Genomic DNA, 12,305 nt, shown 5'->3' on the forward strand with positions numbered 1-12,305 from the left:
TGTATCGTCCCGACTTCGGCCGGGATAGGCAGGTCCTGCAGTGGATACTCAAACGGCTGATGATGATGATGATGATGATTATGATGATATATTTGTATATATATGGAGATAAATAATGGAGACGAGAACATAAATGGAAATTAGGAAGAAAATCCAAGTAAATTCGAACGAAGTATGGGTAACATTGAGGCGAAGAAAATATAGAAACAACTTGATACGCATGAGAGAAAAATGCACAGTGAAGAGAGGATACAAAGGGAAATGGGCAAAGAAAAAAAAAATGAAAAAACGTGGGGATCAAAAGCTAAAAATGGAGGACATATGGGTAAACTCATTCTGATGATGATCCTTTAAAGACCTCTCCCATGGTTGATGCCTATCGATCTTGTAGAGAATGGGGAGCAGTGGATAGGGAAAGGAAGAGAAGGGACGAAAGGGAGATGATGAATGAAAGGCAGAGAGGAAATGGGAGGGAAGAGGAGAGCTGAGTAGTAAAAAAAAAAATGAGAAGATAGCTGAGTTAAGAAAGAGAAGAGAATAGTGAAGTAGTGAGTGACTGGTGAGGGCCGTGAGAAAGAAAGCGAGTAGGGAAGTGGAAAGGGTAGCAGGTAGGTGCAGAGGGGAAAGGAGAAACAAGCGAGAATTGGTATGGGTGGAGAAGGATGGAGTAAGTTGGAGTCGACGCCTCTCCGGGCTGAATGTGGTTGAATGCATCAATAACATACAAGAGGATGCTGAGGCGCTATTTGTAGAGTATATCGCTAATGAAGAAATATTTCGAAATCTACACTGCCATATTAAATACGACTCACTTTAAAAATTGCATGACTGAGGTATACATATGATCCACTGAGTTTGTTTCTGGTTACTAGCCTCCTCAGTCAAAATCTGTAGTTACTTGCTTCATTTTTTTTCATTTTCTTTTAGTCAAATTTTCCACCTTCATCCTTCTGCTCAAGTCAGACTGTTGAATCCAAATGATTTTTCTTTATACTATTGTTTGTTTTATCAGACGACTGCATTCAACAAGGAGAGACCTACTGTATTCACGGGGTTTAACATATATGCAAGTAACGCCTCCAGTTCAGAAAGTCTACCCGAGGCTGAATCAGATCATCAGAGTATGACATGAACAGGGCACAAATGACCTCCCTGGCCTTGAAGGGGTTATGTTCTTCGTTTTCTTTTTTTAAAGTATTAGTTTCCTTAATTCCTTGTAAAATAGTTGTTTCCCTTCATTTCCTTGGTTCTCTTTACTTTTCTTTATACGTTTCCTTCATCTTTATTTGTCAACCATTTATTCCCTCCGTTATTTTTGTTTTTATATCCATCTTCCCTTCCCTTATCCCTTCTTTTTCTGATTCTTTCCTTCTCTCAGTTCTTAAAATCTAATCCACAAAATCCCAGACCCCAATTGTTCCCTCCCCTCCAAATATCATCGTATCTCACTTTCTCTTACCTCAGCTCCTTCCCTCCACTCTCTCTTACTCCTCCCCTTACGTTTTTCGCCCACTACCCCTCCAACTTCCCTCCCCTTCCTCTTCTTCTATTCTCTATCCCCCCCCCTCTCTTTTATCTCCTTCCATTTCCTGTCACTCTTCTCCTAACCCATCCCATCCCCTGCTCATCTCTTTTCTCCTTTCCCCTCCCCTTCCCTGTCCCTCTCTCGTCGATCTCCTCCCCTCTCACGTCCCTACCTCTTCTTCTATCCCCTCCCCTCCCTTGTCTCTTTTCTCCTGTCCCCTCACCTTCCCTGTCCCTGTCTCCTCTCCTGTCCCCTCCCCTATCTCGCTTTCTTCTATCCTCTCCCCTCCTCCGTCCCTCTGTCTTCTACCCCCTCCCCTCTCCTTTCCCTTTCCCTTCTCGTATCCCCTCCCCTTCCCTGTCCTTCTCTTTTCTCCTATCCCCTCCTCTCCCCCGTCCCTCCTCCTTCTTCACTGGCGGATCCCAGTTACTTTCCCAGTCTTCTCATGAACCCTTTCCAACATCATCCCAGCCTACTTCTCAAATAATCCAGCCTACTTCCCACTTACTCCGTCCGTACTAACCACTTACATCACCCTCGACTCCTACTTTTTTGACCCCTCTCCACCCATACCCATTCTCCCTCTCTTCTACACTTCCCTCCCCACCCACCTGCTGGCCTCTCCACTTCCCTACCCATTTCCTTTCTCACTCCCCTCATTGATCATTCGCCACTCACTACTCCCTCGTCTCTCTTTGATCAAGTCAACTCTCATTTCTCTCTACTCAACTCTCTCCTCCTCTCACATTTCATCTCTCCCTTTCTTTCTTCACATCTTCCCCTTTCCTTTCCTTCCTTTCCCTCCCCACTCCTCCCCACTCCCCACACAGAATCGATAGCATCATCCAGGGGAGAGGTCTTTAAAGGATAGCCACTAGAACGAGTTTACCCCTTTGTCCTCTATTTTTACTCCTTTATCCCTGCGTTTCTATGCCTTCTTTTTTTCGTTAATTCTACCTTTTACCCTCTCTCCATTATGCATTTTTCGGTTATGCATATTAAGTTCCAGGTGTATTTTATTCGCCTCAAGATTCCCCCTAGTTCATCTCCCTTTTACACGTTTTCTCCCTTTTTCCCCCTTTTTACACTCTTCTTCATTCCTTACCTTTTTTCTATAAGCCAAGTACACCCGACAGCACCAGTTTCTCATCCCCCCCCCTCCCTCCCTAGTAGCCGGAGTCGCTGCCAGTGAGCGACCAGGCGATCGAACAACGCACACCCACCACCCCTCCCCCAACCCCAGTGTAAGCGTTGTAGGATAGATGTGGATCGGCCAAAGCTGGTGGTGTTACAGTTTCATTATTGTTTTAATAGACAATCAGAACCAGTAGGGGCAAGTATATAAAGGCATTTAATGTTTACTACCGTGCTGTTATCCACATCATATCAATCAGAAAGGCACGTAAATGAAAGAGGACCTACAATATAATATGTCATTCTTTATATACTTACACACGTCCTATATTATAATATTCCAAAATGAGTATAGTACAGTGAACAACATCTATTGAAAAATATGTTTTTCCTCATCCATTCTCGCTCCCACCTGCACCACCCTACTTTCTGGGTTCCTGTCTCCACAAAATCTCTCTTACTCTCTAGTCACCAAGTCCCGGCCTTTGTCAACCAACATCTCTATCTAGCTATATACCTAGGCTGCTTCCCCCAAGGAAAGGGAGGTAGCCGAGACAGGACGACACACTCCCCATTTACTCATCCATTCAAACACTTTCATTCGCATCTTAGCCCCAAAGGGGAGAACGGACAGATCCTCACCGCACCACACCGCACAAGGGACAACTGCAAAATGCAATCAGTGACATCCGCAGCAGGGCCCGACAGCAGAACTGGTTTACCCCTGCCACATCATAACAGACCCATCCCCTTACCCGCACCTGACCTGACTAGCTGATCAGACCAAATGCGGGAGAATATCCCCTCAGGGCTGCGTCATCACTTATTCATTCACAATTTCTCTCCATTTATTTCTGTCATGCACAACCACTCTTCCTTGCTCAACAGATATCCCTCTCGCATCCAGTGCTCTCTTCACACTCTCCATCCATCCTATTCGTGGTCTTCCTCTCAGCCTTACACCTCTCACATCAGATCTAGTTTTCTTTTTCACCAATCGCTCATTATCCATTCTCTCCATATGCCCAAACTATCGCAACACCCTCTGCTCAACTCTACCAGCCATCTCCCGAACAACTCCAGTTCTCCTTCGCACTTCATCATTTCACACCCGATCCATACGCGTCACTCCACACATACTCCTCAGACACCTCATCTCCGTTACATTCAAACTTTTCCTCTCTGCTACACCCATATTCCATGTTTCAGCCCCATATAACGCAGTCGGTACCACAACACCCTCATACAGCCTTCTCTTTACATCCATTCTAAGCGAACGACATTTAAAAACTTTTTTCATTCCTCCCAGCACCTTTCCTACTTCATTTATTCTAAACTTCACTTCTGCATCTATTCTTCCATCCACAGCAACTTGTGACCCTAGATTTTTAAAACAATCTACCTTCTCAAGCAACTCACCATTCAAAACTATATTCATCCTCCTACCATCTATCAACCTCATACACTTCATCATGTTACTCTTATTCTCATTTACTTTCAATTTCCTCCTTTCACACACCCTTCCAAACTCCTCTACCAACTGTCTCAATCTCTCCTCTGAATCAGTCACCAGTGCAGTATCATCTGCAAACAGCAGCTGCTTCAGATTCCACTCTCCACCATCAATATTCACCAGACTCAAGCCTCCACCTAAAACTCTTGCATTCACCTCCCTTACAACACCATCCATGTAAATATTAAACAACCAAGGCGACATCACACATCCCTGTCGCAGCCCCACTCTCACGGGAAACCAATCACTCATAGCATTTCCCACTCTTACACATGCTCTACTATTTACATAAAAACTTTTCACTCCATTTAGTAACCTACCATCAAGTACATACAATCTTAAAACAGTCCACAAAGCCTCCCTATCAATTCTATCATACACTTTCTCTAAATCCGTAAATGCCCAAAACACATCCTTGCCTTTCGCTAAATACTTTTCACACACTTGTCTCACAGCAAACACCTGATCAACGCATCCCCTCCCTCTCCTAAAGCCACACTGATCATCACCAATCACTCCCTCTGTGCCCTCTCTAACTCTCATAATTAACACTCTACCATACACCTTACCTACAACACTCAAAAGACTTATACCCCTAAAGCTAGTACATTCATACTTATCTTCCTTGCCTTTATACAACGGGACCACACAAGCACTTGCCCAGTCAATTGGCACCATACCTTTCTCAAAGCACACATTCAACAATCTTACTAACCAGTCAACAATAGTCACTCCACCACCCTTCAGGCATTCCACAGTACACCCATCCATACCTGCAGCTTTCCCTGTTTTCATCTCCTTTACTGCCTTCTCCACTTCCTCCTTCGTGATCAAAGAATCATTCAACTCTCCCAACACATTTATTCCTTGCACCCTTCCATCCGCCACAATCTCAGCCACACTTTCCTCCTCTACATTTAACAATCTTTCAAAATGCTCTGCCCATCTCTTCCTTACTGCATCCATCTCAATTAACATACTTCCATCCTCTGCTTTTACTCGTTCTTCCTTCCCAGACTCTCCCTTTCGCACCCTTTTCACCTCCTTCCAAAACATTTTCTTATTCTGTTGAAAATTCTCTGTCAGCCGCCTACCCCACCTCTCATCTGCTGCCACTTAAGCATCACGCACAGCCCTTCTCGCTCTGTTCCTCTTTTCCTTATACCTTTCATATGACATCTCATCCTTCCTCTGCAGCCACACTTCATATGCACGTCTCTTCTCAGCCACAGCCATACTTACTTCCTCGCACCACCATTCACTTCCTTTTCTTACACCACCACCCACACGTCTCACACCACACATCTCTTCTGCATGCCCCACCACAGCACTCTTAAACAACTGCCATTCCTCCTCCACGCTGCCATTTTCCCGATCTTTCACTGCGTTCCACTCATCTTTCAATTTCTCCTGATACTCTATCTTTTTCTCTCTTTTATCCAACTCACTCACTTTCAAAACCTCCCTGCCACACCTAACCCTCCTAGCTCTCACCAATCTCTTACCTACTCTTAACTTTCCCTCCACCAGGTAGTGGTCAGACATACCTCCACCCTCCCCTCTCAGAACTCTCACATCCAACAATCTTCCTATTACATTCCTAGACACAACCACATAGTCCATCAAAGCTCTATCAACAACCCTTCCACCCTCCTGTCTCACCCATGTATACTTATAAATATCTTTCTTCTCAAACAGCGTATTCCCAATCACCATCTCTCGCTCAACACACATCGCTATCATTCGTTCCCCATTTTCATTTCTTCCAGGCACACCATGCATACCAACTACGCCTTCAACTGCTACATTTCCCACTCTAGCATTCAGATCTCCCATCATTACCACATTCACATTCGCTCCAAAACTCTGCAGACACTCATCAACATCATTCCAGAAAGACTCCCTCTCTTGTTCATCCCTTTCACTACCAGGCCCAAAGACTCCCTCTCTTGTTCATCCCTTTCACTACCAGGCCCAAAGACTCCCTCTCTTGTTCATCCCTTTCACTACCAGGCCCATATGCACTCACAAACACCCACAACTCACGTTCAAATTTCGCTTTCACCCACATCAGTCTCGATGACACCTCCTTCCATTCAATCACACATTGCTGTACTTCCGGACTCACTAACAAAGCCACACCTTCTCTTGCCCTTCCTCTATCAACACCTGACAATCTTACATTCACACTTCCAAACATAGACTCCCCCTTCCCTTTCATCTTCGTTTCACTCAGAGCTAACACATCCAACTTTCTTCTCACAAACATTCTCCCAATCTCCTCCCTTTTAGCCTCAATCGTACTACATCCACGCACATTCAGAGACCCAATCTTCAGGGTACGGGGATAACTCCATCCCCCATCCCTTACTCTGGCCTGTCTCTTTTTAGGAACTAAAAAACAGAGGAGGGGGTCCCTAGTCCCGTCACCCCGCCCCTTTTAATCGCCTTTTACGACACGCAGGGAATACGGTGGCAGTATTCTTCCTAACACAACCTGGCCGCAGAGTAGTAGTACCACCCCATAGTGCGGCCAGGTTGTGTCCCCCCTGCCATTGATGAAATGGTCCGTCATGTTTTGATCATAGTATCATACACCTCTGTAATAAGCACCAACAAGGCAGTAACATACAATACTTCAGTATACCTGCTAACTATTTCATCCTGTTGTAAGGTGTTACGTGACCTACACACTGCAAGTTGAACCTTGTGTTACAAGGACATACGGTTGTTTATCGCTAACACAGGTTATGTGGTTTTGGATTCCCATTAATTCATATTAACGTGGCAATTTAAGCCTTACATTGTAAACACGTAAAGTTTATGTTCCTGTCTTTATTGGATGAACCAAACGATCTAGGGATCGGCTCTGACGAACCACAACATCTCTGCCTTAACGAAAATAAAAACAACCTCTTGTCAGAACAGCGACACAGTGTCATTATGTATGTGATTGACTCACATTCAATTGTATACATAATGACATTGTGTCGCTGTTGTGACATGAGATCGGCATATTTTCGTTTAAGCGGGGAGTTTGTGGTTCATCTAAGCCAATCTCAGATTCGTTTCGGTCATCCATTAATGACAGGAACATAAACTTTACGTTTTTATAATGTAAGGCTTTAATTGCTATGTTAATATGAATTAATGGACCTCCAAAACCACACAAGCTGTGTAAACGATAAACAACCATATGTCCTGGCAACACAAGGTCCAACATGCAATGTGTATGTCACGTAACACCTTACAACAAGATGAAATACTTGGCAGGTATACCGAGGTATTGTATGCTACTAATAAGTTGGTGCTTATTACTGAGGTGTATGATAATATTAATATGATCCATACCTGACGGATCATTTCATCATTATTTTAGTCTACGCTGGTTAACAAAGGGAGGGACTGGGGGACGAGAGGGTAAAAGACACGTTTTGCGGAGACAGGTGGAGGTGGGAGCCAGAATGGATGAGAAAAAACATCATATCTTTCAACAGATGTTCACTATACTATATTTGTTTGTAACATTATATTATGGGACGTAAGTATATAAACAATAACACAATACATTGTAAGTCTTCTTACATTTTTGTGACTTTCTCATATGTTGTGGATAACAGTGCAGTATTATACATTTAATACCTTTATGTACTTACCCCTACTGGTTCTGATTGTCTATAAAAACAGTCATGACGCATTGTAACATCACCAGCTTTGGTCTTTCCACATCTATTCAACAACGCTTTCACTGGGGCTGGGGGAGGGGCGGTGGATGTGGGTTGTTCGATAGCCTGGTCGCTCACTGGCCGCGACTCCGGCTACAGGGAGGGGGGAGGGGGGAGAAATTAGTGCTTTCGGGTGTACATTCTATTATATTTTGTCCGTACCACTGTATTGCCCTTTCTTCCGTTCTTTCCTTTTTTTCGCTGTATTATTCCCATTTTTTTATCTTTTTTCCTTATCATAGCACCTCTCATGCTCCTTCTGCGGTTTTGTTGCATGATAAACACTAAGCTTGTAATGTTTATTTCACTCTTGTCTAAGTATTACCGCATCGCTCTTTTTTTTTTCTCTCCTATTTCTCTTTTCGTCCGTTTTTATTATAGTATATATTTTTCTAACATATGTATTATATTTTTCCTTGTCTCAGTGTTATCCATTCGTCTTGTCTTTTTACTCTTTTACTTCTTATTTCCCTCCTTATTTAATTCTCCATGATCAATTTTCAGTCATCTTCCAAACTAATCTGTCTGACTTGTCCCTAACGAATGGCCAGTTAGTGAGGTTACAGTACCTCATCTGATACTTCACAGTTTACTCGTTATCTTCTGACTCGTTTTATTGTAGCCAATTATTTTCAAACATTTTTTTTTTAATTCTTTGTCCTCGTTTTCTTCAATTCCTCATTTTACTTACATCCATCTACATTTCTTCTCATCCCCATTTTTCTTTTCTTTTCTTTTCATTTTCTTCATTTTTTCATCATATTTCTCATTTCGCTTTTTATTTTGATCCTCATTTTTATCCTGATCTTCAGTTACATCTGAATAAAAGAGAATGTTTCTCTGTCTGTCTGTCCTCTATGGAAATCGAGAGAGATGCTTATAGAACCCTGTAAACACTTTAACAGGTGTACTTTTTATGACGAATTTAAATTTGTATCATCCACTCACTTGATGTAGTGCTGCCTACTTCTTCCTTAGCTTTTATCATTCTTTTTCTGTGCCTGTCCTCCTCTCTTCGTATTTCTCCCATCTTTCCTGTCACTTCTTATTGCTTTTCTTTCCTTTACAGGTGGTTTTACATTGAGTGACAAGCCAAATGGTTTCCTGTAAGCCAAGAAACCATTTACAACGCTGGGTGGTAACCATATAACCAAAACATACGTGCTCCCTACGTGTCAACAAGTGGGTGGAGGGTTGGTGCCCCTCCCTGTAAAACAACCAACTCAAAGTCAAATGGCCACTCCTTACGGGATTACGGCGTCTGGCAATAGATAGATAGATAGATATTAGTTCCTAAAGTAGCTCCTCTGATGGCCGAGATCAGAACAAATTAGAAATAATCGAGTCAACCTGCTGGAGACACAATAGCCAATTTTCGTTTTTTTTTTTTCTTTTTTTTTTCCAAGCTTCCACAACCGTATTATTCACTACAATGGGTCGAGAGGGTGGAAGGGTTGGTGAGGTGGGCAGACTGTGTGGAGCGGGTGGGAAGGATTGAGTGGATGGGTGGGTGTGCAGCATCAGGATGGGTGATGTGGGTGGACGAGTGGGTGTGGTTGGGCAGGGTGGGTGGGCAGGGTCGGCTAGCTATGATGGGGCAGCGTCGTTGGGTGAGCGGGTGAGCAGGATAGGTGGGTGAGTATGGGTGAGTGGGTGGTCAGGGCCAGCGGGTGGACAGGATAAGTGGGTGGGCAGGGTGGTTAGGGGATAGGATGGGGGCTAGGTAGGGGGGTAGGGTGGGTGGAAACGTATGTGTGTGGGTGGAAGGGTAGGGTAGGTGGGTGACTGAGCAGAATGGGTGGCAAGGGTTAGTGGGTGGGTGGATACTGGGATAATAGGTCTTGGACAGAAATAGGTCTATGGGGAATATCTCCATGGGGAAATGGACCCAAGGAGAAATATACATTAAATAGGTAACCTGGGACCTCGCAAGTCTTGCACTACAAGGAAAGTGGCCAGGCAATTCCGGTATGTACGATTATAATGTTTTATCCGGCAACTCCAGGTACCCCTACTGGTTTATTACAAATTTACAGTATTATCCCCTAATGGGTCTTTTCCTAATTGTGATATAGTCGTCTGTATGTTGCAAGAACAAGCTAAGGACTTCTAAGTGTAGGAGTCATCTAGTTTTTGCCAAAATGAAATAATTTCATTAGTGGGAAGGACAATGATTTTATCATTTCTTTTAAATTTCATTCCTAATTCAGTATTTTCTTCAAACTTGATTTCTTAATCTCATTATTTTTTGTTTGGGTCACAATTTTACTGACAAATTTTCCTGCGCCCAACTTGCTCGCAATTACCTATACGGCACTCAGTTTTGCGTGGGTCATTCAAAAACCATCATTGTCCCCGTCGTTTACAGATACCTGACTCGTCCAGTACGTTTAAAGTCCACCCCCTTAAACACTTCCCACACAGTGTTGACAGATAATATGAGTCATCTGAATGCGATTTACTTATAGATGCCCCACTGACACTGATGCGACCCACTATATTGCGACTCATTTATTAGAACGAGATTTAATTTAAAATACAATTTACTAAAACACAACATAATGGTTTAAACGCTTCCCGATACAACACGACTCATAAAGCTGATTATTCGTGTCGTTTGCCAAACCAGGCCTCACTGATTTGAATGTGACAGACTATAAAGTGACCCAAAATGCAAACTACTTCAGTGCAGTTCACTTTAAACATGCTTCACTGACTCAACCTCGGCAGATATAACACGACTCACTTGTTTACTTAATCAGACTCACTCAGACACAACTTGATATGACATGACTCAGTAATTTTATTTAATAGTGACTCACTGATTCAAAATCCAACCCAACAAAACAGGGTTGTCTTTAAATGTGATTGCATTCAAACTACTTAAATGTGTCTCATCGCTTACCCAATAATTTAAGTCACTATAGCCTAAACATACTAATTTCGTCCTCCTCACCGCTTGCACACTAATTTGATTACAGTAAACATCCTAATTTCGTCCACCTGACAGCTACAGTATGAAGATGTAAAGTCTGAGGGTTTTATTACCCAGCTCGCTTAATTACCTCGGCCCACGCAAGCACGGTGATTTACACACATACAGCAAATTCGGTAAACACGCAGAAGCACGCGTCCGCCCGCGCGCAAACGTGCGTGCACACACACACACACACACACACACACACACACACACACACACACACACAGCCATGTATTACACATACATGACATTTTCTCCCGTCGCGTGTAAAGCAGTTCAGGACAGATGTTGTGGCCCCGAACTGGTGTGTGTGTGTGTGTGTGTGTGTGTGTGTAATAGCTTCCCTGTGAATATATGAAAAATACCTACCTCAGGAGGGACGTCTCGAATTAGAGGGATTATTGTCTCATTAACCTCTTCAGTACAAGGCTCGTATTCTTGGTAGTTAAGGAGGCTCCCTAGTACCTCTTCCTTAGCAACTTATTTTTTGCATATGGCTGGTTATTATCTTTTTGCATTTTATTTATGCAGGGTAGGACTTTATTAGAACGATTTATGTAACAGGAAGATGGACCATAAGATGTTATAAACAAAATACGTCCTTATGTATAAAGTATTATGGAGCTTTCTTAGGCAGGAAGTATACAGGTCCAAAAGATTATTCCTAAGCACGATACAATCGCAATGAGGTTCTATACAAAGAAAAAATAATGACAGCTTTTAGCCGTATTCTCGTCGGCTGAGGAAGTTTCCAAACACATTTTCCTAAGCCATATACTTTGGTTATTACACCTTATTGTCTTTTTCAGTTTCAAAAATCCATCCAATGTCGCCGTATTCTGCATAAATCACGTGCACATGGATAATAACCAGTCATATCCAAAAATAAATAGCTAGGGAAGAGGTGTTACGGAGGTTCCTAATCCGACGAGAATATGAGCCCTGTAGAGGGCCATGTAAAAATTTGAAAATGATGGCATGAAGTAAAAAGTAAAGCATCGCATCATAAAAATATCAAATAACACTCAAAATCAAGATCTGTTCATTTCAGACTTCCTAGACAGACGACTGGACGCCAAGGCAAAGAAGTTGAGGAAGTCAATGTAAAAAAAAAAAAAAAAAAGAAAGGATACCCACCTTCGTTAACTGAACAGAAAAGGTGTGTGTGTGTGTGTGTGTGTGTGTGTGTGTGTGTGTGTGTGTGTGTGTGTGTGTGTGTGTGTGTTTGCGACCGTGCTAATGCAAGTGCAGTTTCAGATATATGATTGTCTGCTTCTGTTTTTCACATACTAAATTTACAACAGTCAGCATGCGCACGCACACACACACACACACACACACACACACACACACACACACACACACACACACACACACACACATAGCAATCTGGCCACACACGTTCAGCTGACTTACCAAACACGCCTC

Source organism: Coenobita brevimanus, chromosome 46 (assembly GCF_032717465.1).
Source record: "Coenobita brevimanus isolate Jiangsu-jjx chromosome 46, ASM3271746v2, whole genome shotgun sequence".
In the NCBI taxonomy this organism is placed as follows: domain Eukaryota; kingdom Metazoa; phylum Arthropoda; class Malacostraca; order Decapoda; family Coenobitidae; genus Coenobita; species Coenobita brevimanus.